Source organism: Bufo bufo, chromosome 8 (genome assembly GCF_905171765.1).
Source record: "Bufo bufo chromosome 8, aBufBuf1.1, whole genome shotgun sequence".
In the NCBI taxonomy this organism is placed as follows: domain Eukaryota; kingdom Metazoa; phylum Chordata; class Amphibia; order Anura; family Bufonidae; genus Bufo; species Bufo bufo.
Genome location: NC_053396.1, coordinates 162,471,482 through 162,479,896, shown reverse-complemented (window position 1 = coordinate 162,479,896; position 8,415 = coordinate 162,471,482).

Here is an 8,415-nt window from a genome sequence, read left to right as displayed (position 1 = left end):
AAAAACCTTACTGACTGACTCCAATGCTCAACCATGCAGATTCTGGACCTTCTAGTTCTGCCTTTTTCCTAGAGTACTGTGAGGCACCTAGTACTCTGAGGAGTGGGCACATTTAGATTCCTCTCACTTCCTTCACTAGAACACAACTAACTGAGCTAGGGACGGATCTAAATCCAACACCTAACTTCCTACAGGGGCAGAGTCAGGATTGTTTAGGCTACTTTCACACTAGCGTTGTTTTAATCCGGCGTTCAATTCCGACACCGGAACTGCCCGCCGGATCCGGAAAAACGTGTGAAAACGGATTACATTTAAATCCTGATCAGGATTTTGATCACAATGAAAAAATGCATTGGAAAAAACGGATCCGCCAATTATGGACTTTAACTTTTTTTTCACATTTTTCGGGTTTAACATGCAAAAGCCGGATCTGCGTTAATGCAAGTCAATGGGAAAAAGACCGGATCCAGCGTTCAGTCAAAGTGTTCAGGATATTTGGCCGGAGGTAAAAAAAACAACATGCTACGTTTTTTTGAAAAGCCTGATCAGTCAAAAAGACTGAACTGAAGACATCCTGATGCATCCTGAACGGATTACTCTCCATTCAGAATGCATTAGGATAAAACTGATCAGTTCTTTTCCGGATTTGAGCCCCTAGGACGGAACTCAGCGCCGGAAAAGAAAAACGCTAGTGTGAAAGTACTCTAACCCCAACTAATTCACACATAGATATAACATAGTAACATAGTAATATAGTAACATAGTACATAGGGCCGAAAAAAGACATTTGTCCATCCAGTTCGGCCTGTTATCCTGCAAGTTGATCCAGAGGAAGGCAAAAAAAAAAAACCTGTGAGGTAGAAGCTGATTTTCCCCACTTTAGGGGAATAAAAAATTCCTTCCCGACTCCAATCAGGCGATCAGAATAACTCCCTGGATCAATGACCCATCTCTAGTAGCTATAGCCTGTAATATTATTACGCTCCAGAAACACATCCAGGCCACTCTTGAATTCCTTTATTGTACTCACCATCACCTCCTCCTCAGGCAGAGAGTTCCATAGTCTCACTGCTCTTACCGTAAAGAATCCTCTTCTATGTTTGTGTACAAACCTTCTTTCCTCCAGACGCAGAGGATGTCCCCTCGTCACAGTCACAGTCCGGGGGATAAATAGATGATGGGAGAGATCTCTGTACTGACCCCTGATATATTTATACATAGTAATTGGGTCTCCCCTCAGTCGTCTTTTTTCTAACATGAATAACCCTAATGTTGATAATCTTTCAGGGTACTGTAGTTGCCCCATTCCAGTTATTACTTTAGTTGCCCTCCTCTGGACCTTCTCCAGCTCTGCTATCTCTGCCTTGTTCACAGGAGCCCAGAACTGTACACAGTACTCCATGTGTGGTCTGACTAGCGATTTGTAAAGTGGTAGGACTATGTTCTTATCACGGGCATCTATGCCCCTTCTGATGCAACCCATTATCTTATTGGCCTTGGCAGCAGCTGCCTGACACTGGTTTTTGCAGCTTAGTTTGCTGTTTATTAAAATTCCTAGATCCTTTTCCATGCCAGTGTTACCGAGTGTTTTACCATTTAGTATGTACGGGTGACTTGCATTATTCCTTCCCATATGCTGGTACATTGCAATGCATTAACACATTAAATAATATTACAAGAACAGTTTGCAAGTGCAATGTTCTGGTGTTCTGCACTTGCACAAATGCTGCGGACCCTTCAAACAGCTGATGGGTAAACTTGCTTGATACTGATGACTTGTACTAAGGATAGGCCATCAATGTCATGAAACCAGACAACCTATTTAAGTAACAGAGTTACTGGCAGTCCAGAAAAATGTCTGCCCCCACAATAACTGTGTCAAGTGTCAGGATTTCTAGATAACCGTTCTATGTGTAAGATTTGGTCTTTAGATTTGGAGGATATTTAAATGCCCTTCTGGCCAGTTGTACAACAAATCTGTTTAGTGCCAGTAAGTTACGTTAGTTTATGCTGTTTTCGTGATGCTGACTTTGCCAACACATGCAATGGTTGATCATGTCAGCTCCTTGGGAAATTATATGGAATAAATCACATGGTTTGTGAAATTAGGAAACAGCACAATTGCTGAGGACACAGTGAATCCGGCTTGCCAACCTTATGCTCATAGCAATACGTAGTATTGAAAACTCAACTTTTATTAGTGTAAAAAAAGTAAAGGAGATATTACCCACAGTTCAGGGGCACGTGATTGGCCTGGTCAAGGGGCTTATATATGGTATTCAAATGGAAGGAGTGTAAAACTGCAATTTTTGGAAAACAATTTTTCCTATAGAAATTGTCCCTGCCCTAAGTAGCGTGTGCTAAAAGTCATGTGTATGGTGGAATCCTGACATTTGCTGTTGGGAGTAAGAAAAGTGTCCGGTGACCCCCTTCTTCCTACCTACATTTCAGTTATATGGTAGATTGTGAAGTCTGGACATGGACTCATGAATGTTCTTGTACAGTTCAGGGCTCCAGATGGCGACCAAAATGGTCGCAAATGCGACCTAGAATTGCTAAATGGCGACAGTCTTGTGGCCATTTGGGCCTAGACCCTCCGCTGCTCTGCCGCTTTCACAAACTGACATGGCACGCGCTGCTGTCAGCGAGGCCATGTTCTTCTCAACACAGCACCGGGGAGAAGGAGGCAGTCCCCCCCCCCTGTGCCGCTGCTGCCGCTGTGGGCTGATAGCAGGGAGGAGGAGGGGAGGGGCTGTGGCCACTGCACCACCAATGATTATAATACTTTGGGGGGGGGGGGGGGGTTGGGGCCGCACTGCGCAACCAATGATTCTGATTTATAATACTGGGGTTGGGGGGGGGTTCGGTGCACTGTGCCACCAATGAATATCATTTATGCTTAATACAAACGCAGGCTGCCGGCCATATCCCATACCCGGCCTTTTTGACTGTGCGCTGCGATCCGCCGCTATTAACCCCTCAGGTGCGGTAATCTCCCTGCTGCTATGTGCGCAAAGCACAAAGCAGCAGGGACAGTGTAAGATCCTATTCAGCTCTATCAGGGTGAATAGGACAAGGGATGAAAGATCCCAGGTTCTAGCCCCTAAGGGGGGAAATAGTTATTAAATAAAAAGTAAAAAAAAAAAAAAAAAAACAAACACCAAAATATTAAGTTTAAATCACCCCCTTGCCCAATTTTACATCTAAAATATATAAACAATAAAAAAAATACATATCGCCACGCCCGAAAAAGTGCGAACCTTTAAAATATTTTTTAGTCACCTTGTCCCGACAAAAATTGGGTTAGGACTGTTCTATTATGGTCCAGACGTTCCATAAAATCTGGAATGCACTTGGCTTTTTTGGTGTTTTATTTTTTTCACGTGGTATCGAGTATCGCAATACTTTTTTATGGTATCGAAATCGAGTCAAAACTTTGGTATCGTGACAACCCTAGGTAAGACATGTGTGGTTTTTTTTTTCATTATACCGTAATTATATGTATTTTAAACTTGGCGACTAAAAATTTAAATTTAGCTCCTAAATTTTTCAGGTTAGGAGCCAATGGCTCCTTGATATTTTTTTTAGTCTGGAGCCCTGCAGTGCTGAGTTGATATGGCAGGAGCTGTGGTGGGGCATGTCATTACACTGGTAGCCGACTCACTTGGCATGTTAGTGTGGGCAGGATCACTAGATAGGGATATGTATGTGGGACGGCACCAAGCTGAATCTTTACCCAAGCTGAAAGAAAGCCTAGCTTCTTCCCTGCTCTACTGATACTTACCTTATTTGCAAATTTACGTTAATTCTGTAATATATCAGTTGCCATTCTGCAGATTTCCAGTTAGAAAAGTCAGATATTAATCATTCCATCACTAGTTAATGCACTCAACATCATGTGGTGACTGGCTTCAGTCATTTTTCATAAGCTTTATATTTAGTTCTATAATTTAAAGCATAAGATGGACAGACGAAACAAACCGAACCCCCGTTCTACAGTGCAGATATTGGGCGTAAAGGATATCGCATGTTTTAAGCAATGATAAACAGTAATGGAGATGAATAGATTACATTACAGTAATTTCAGTTTATATTTTTTTATATTGTATAGGGACAGAGGTGTAAAGCAATATTGTAATATACCTTATTAGGTGATTTATTTTTTCTAGAAACAGTGTGTAAAAACTCTTTAGCAATGTTCTAACTTTTGCTGCAGCCACTGATCCAGCAATTCGTTAGCAAGGTTGCTCAGTGGTCGGTGCTGGTGCCTGGCAGCTCTGAGGTCTTAGGTTCAAATCCAACCAAACACATCTGTATGTTCTCTCGGTGTTTGCTGATGGGGAATCTAGATTGTGAGCCCCAGTGGGTGATGATGATGTCTGAAAAGTACTATATAAATGAGTAAAATGAATAAGTCTCCCTAGCAGCAATCTAATGGTGCATTTACACGTGCCAACGGGGCAAGCAATGTTCTACAAGGAACCATTCCTTCCCGATAATTGCCTGCTCAGCAGAGAAGGTGAGAGCTGTATTTACATGTAGCAATCACTAGAGATGAATGAATCGAATCCCACAAAGTGGAATTAGATCCGAATTTGCGGATAAATTCGATTTACCTAGAAGCCGAATTTCCCCGTGCTTCGTGTCAGCGAATCAATTTTACCTGAAATAGTATAAAAAACAAAAAAATTCAAACTTACCTCATTCATTTGCTTGCGACGGGCTGCCAGCCTCCATCTTGCTTGAAGATCTCTGCCGAAATCCCGTGCGGCGCGAGATTGCCTCATCACGCCGGCATGATGACGTAATCTTGTGCTGCACAGGATTTCAGCCGAGATCTTCAAGCAATATGGCGGCGGCCGGCCCGTCACTAGCAAATGGAGGCGGTAAGTTTGATAAAAAAAATTTCTTATTGTTTATTTTACACTCAGATGCCGCGGTCATGTATGAACGCAGCATCTGAGGGGTACAATGATAGGGGCGGCACTATGCCAGCTCCCTGTCATTGCACCCGCTACTTACAAAAAAATGTAATTTGTCACAAAGCAAATTTTTGGTAAAATTCTGCGAATCAGCAGAATTGAATTTTAAAGAAATTCGCTCATCTCTAGCAATCACCTCCACAGCTTGAAGACGTGCGATGGCTACTGTAGCCAGTGGCGTTGCGAGGGGGTGCGGGGGGTGCGGGCCGCACCGGGTGACACCAGTCTGATGGGGTGTCACCCGCCGGCCGCCGGAGTTCTCCTTACTTCTCGCAAGCACGTCTGCCCGGCCGTCACGTGGTGAAGGGGGTGTGACTGCCTGGTGAATGGCGCCGCGGCGGATGCACTGCAGGAGCAGCCAGCAGGCCTAGGACTCGAGTCTGGAGCTAATGGATTGGGTGGTGAGTCACGTGACAGCAGTGACTCACTCACACAGCCAGTCAGACCTGCCACTGCCGCGCCTGAGGGAGGAGGAGGTGTGGTAAGTAGCGCAGAGAGTGCTTATTGACTTTATATTTAGATGATGTCATTTAATACCCCATTATAGTATTTATTAAATTTAGGGGGGGGGGGGGGGGGGGGGTTGGCCTCCAGGTCCAGCCAGGTTAAAGCTTGAACAGAAGGTGGAAATGCACTTTAATGCTCTATGACTCATGGAGCATTAAAGTGCATTTAGTGGAAATGCAGCAAACTACATAATGGAGGGCAGTGTGGGGGCAAATTACTTAGTGGGGGGGGGGGGGAAATTACATAATGGAGGGCAGTGTGGGGGCAAATTACTTAATGTGAGGCAGTGTGGGGGGGCATATTACTTAAAGGGATTCTGCACTTTGTTTTAACTGATGATCTATCCTCTGGATAGATCATGAGCATCTGATCAGCGAGGGTCCGACGCCCGGGACCCCCGCCGCTCAGCTGTTTGAGAAGGCAGCGGCGCTATAGCAGCGCCGCGGCTTTCTCACTGTTTACCGCTGGCCCAGTGACATCACGACTAGTATCAACTGGCCTGGGCGGGGCTAAGCTCTATTCAAGTGAACAGAGCTTAGCCCCGCCCAGGCCAGTGATACTAGTCATGACGTCACTGGACCAGCGGTAAACAGTGAGAAAGCCGCGGCACTGCTATAGCGCCGCTGCCTTCTCAAACAGCTGAGCGGCGGGGGTCCCGGGCGTCGGACCCTCGCTGATCAGATGCTCATGATCTATCCAGAGGATAGATCATCAGTTAAAAAAAAGTGCAGAACCCCTTTAATGTGGGGCAGTGTGGGGGGGCATATTACTTAATGTGGGGCAGTGTAGGGGGCAGTATTACTAATTATGGAACTCTAGAAGGGAATTACTATGGGTGGGACTATGAGGAGCACAATTACTATGGGGGCACTATTATTTCTTCAGGATAGTATTTGGGGGTATTGGGGAGCACAGCGAGCCGCAGAATAACACTGTGGGGACTCCAGGTTGGGGGATGATGATAGAAAAGTGAGGACACTAAGATGTCCGTGTGTCAGACTCTGCAGAGACGAGGCGGCTGAAAGAAGTGTCTGGACCAAACGGAGAAGATGATGACAGAGAAGATCTACATCGGAGGAGACGTCACCTGGGAGGCCCTGGATGTGAGAGGTATGTGCTGCTGTATAGTATAGTGTATTTATGTATGTGTACCATGTATATGGTGTATTTATATGTATGTGTGTTGGATATATATGGTGTACGTGTCCCGACGCCACGCGCCCGCCGTAGTAGGGAACCTGTTCTCAAAAATTTTAATCCGACCCCCCCCCAGTTGATCTGCCTGCTAGCACCCCCAACCCCCCTTCCTGTTGGCAATCTGTCTGCTTAGCCCCCCCCCCTCCCACGTCAGCGGTCTGTTCATTATCCAAACCCTCCCCCCCGCATTACCACTTGGGTCAGTCGGCAGGCTCAGTGAAGGACGTAAGGGGTGTCAGCGGCACCGCGGCGGAGCTTGAAGGACGTCCCCTACGTGACTCATCCTGGGGGGGTGACACCATTTTCTACCGCACCGGGTGACACCAGCCTTAGCAACGCCACTGACTGTAGCCGTTCCTCCCCATACAGATTCATTCTAGCTGCACAATCTGCTGCACAGAAATGATGGTTTTGGCGTAAATTATTTAACCCAATGAAAAAGTGCTTGTTCATCAGGTGATCGGCAAGACCTTTAGAGTGCTGACAAATGTTCAGGTGTTTTAATGCAGTTTTTTAAACAAAACCTAAGAGTGGATTTAAAAAAGTGGAGAAGTTGTATCTGCCCTTAAGGCCCCTTTCAGACGAGTGACTCTACCGCACGGGTGCAATGAGTGAAGTGAACGCATAGCACCCGCACTGAATCCTGACCCATTCATTTCAGTGGGTCTATGGACATGAGCTTTGTTTTTCACGCATCAGTTGCAATGCATTTTTTAACTGATGGTTTGATGGTTGCCGCCAGGAGATGTTGTTTGCAATTCTTCAGGTTTTTTTTCCTGCGCGTGAAAAACGCATCAAAACTGATTGCACCCGTCCAGGAAAAAATTAAACACTGAACGCAATTGCAGACAAAACTGACTGAACTTGCTCACGAAATGGTGCGAATTTCACTAAACGCATCCTGAGCCAATCCGTCAGGTTCGTGTGAAAGGGGCCTAAGGCTGAGTTCACACGGGCGAGATTTCCGTGCGGGTGCAATGCGTGAGGTGAACGCATTGCACCCACACTGAATCCAGACCCATTCATTTCTATGGGACTGGGCACATGAGCGGTGATTTTCACGCATCACTTGTGCGTTGCGTGAAAATCGCAGCATGCTCTATAGTGTGCGTTTTCCACGCAACGCAGGCCCCATAGACGTGAATGGGGCTGCGTGAAAATCGCAAGCATCCGCAAGCAAGTGCGGATGTTGTGCGATTTTCACGCACAGTTGCTAGGAGACGATCAGGATGGGGACCCGATCTTTATTATTTTCCCTTATAACATGGTTATAAGGGAAAATAATAGCATTCTTATTACAGAATGCTTAGTAAAATAGAGCTGGAGGGGTTAAAAAAAAAGAAAAAATTTTTTAACCCCTCTTAATCCACTTGCTCGCGCAGCCCGGCTTCTCTTCTGTCTTAATCTTTGCTGTGCACAGGAAAAGGACCTTTGGTGACATCACTGCGCTCATCACATGATCCATCACCATGGTGATGGATCATGTGATGGACCATGTGATGAGCGCAGTGACGTCATCAAAGGTCCTATTCCTCAAAGAAGAAGACAGAAGAAAAGCCGGGCTGCGCGAACAAGTGGATTAAGGTGAGTTAAAATTATTATTTAATTTTTTTTAACCCCTCCAGCCCTATTGTACTATGCATTCTGTATTAAGAATGCTATTATTTTCCCTTATAACCATGTTATAAGGGAAAATAATACAATCTACACAACACCTAACCCAACCCGA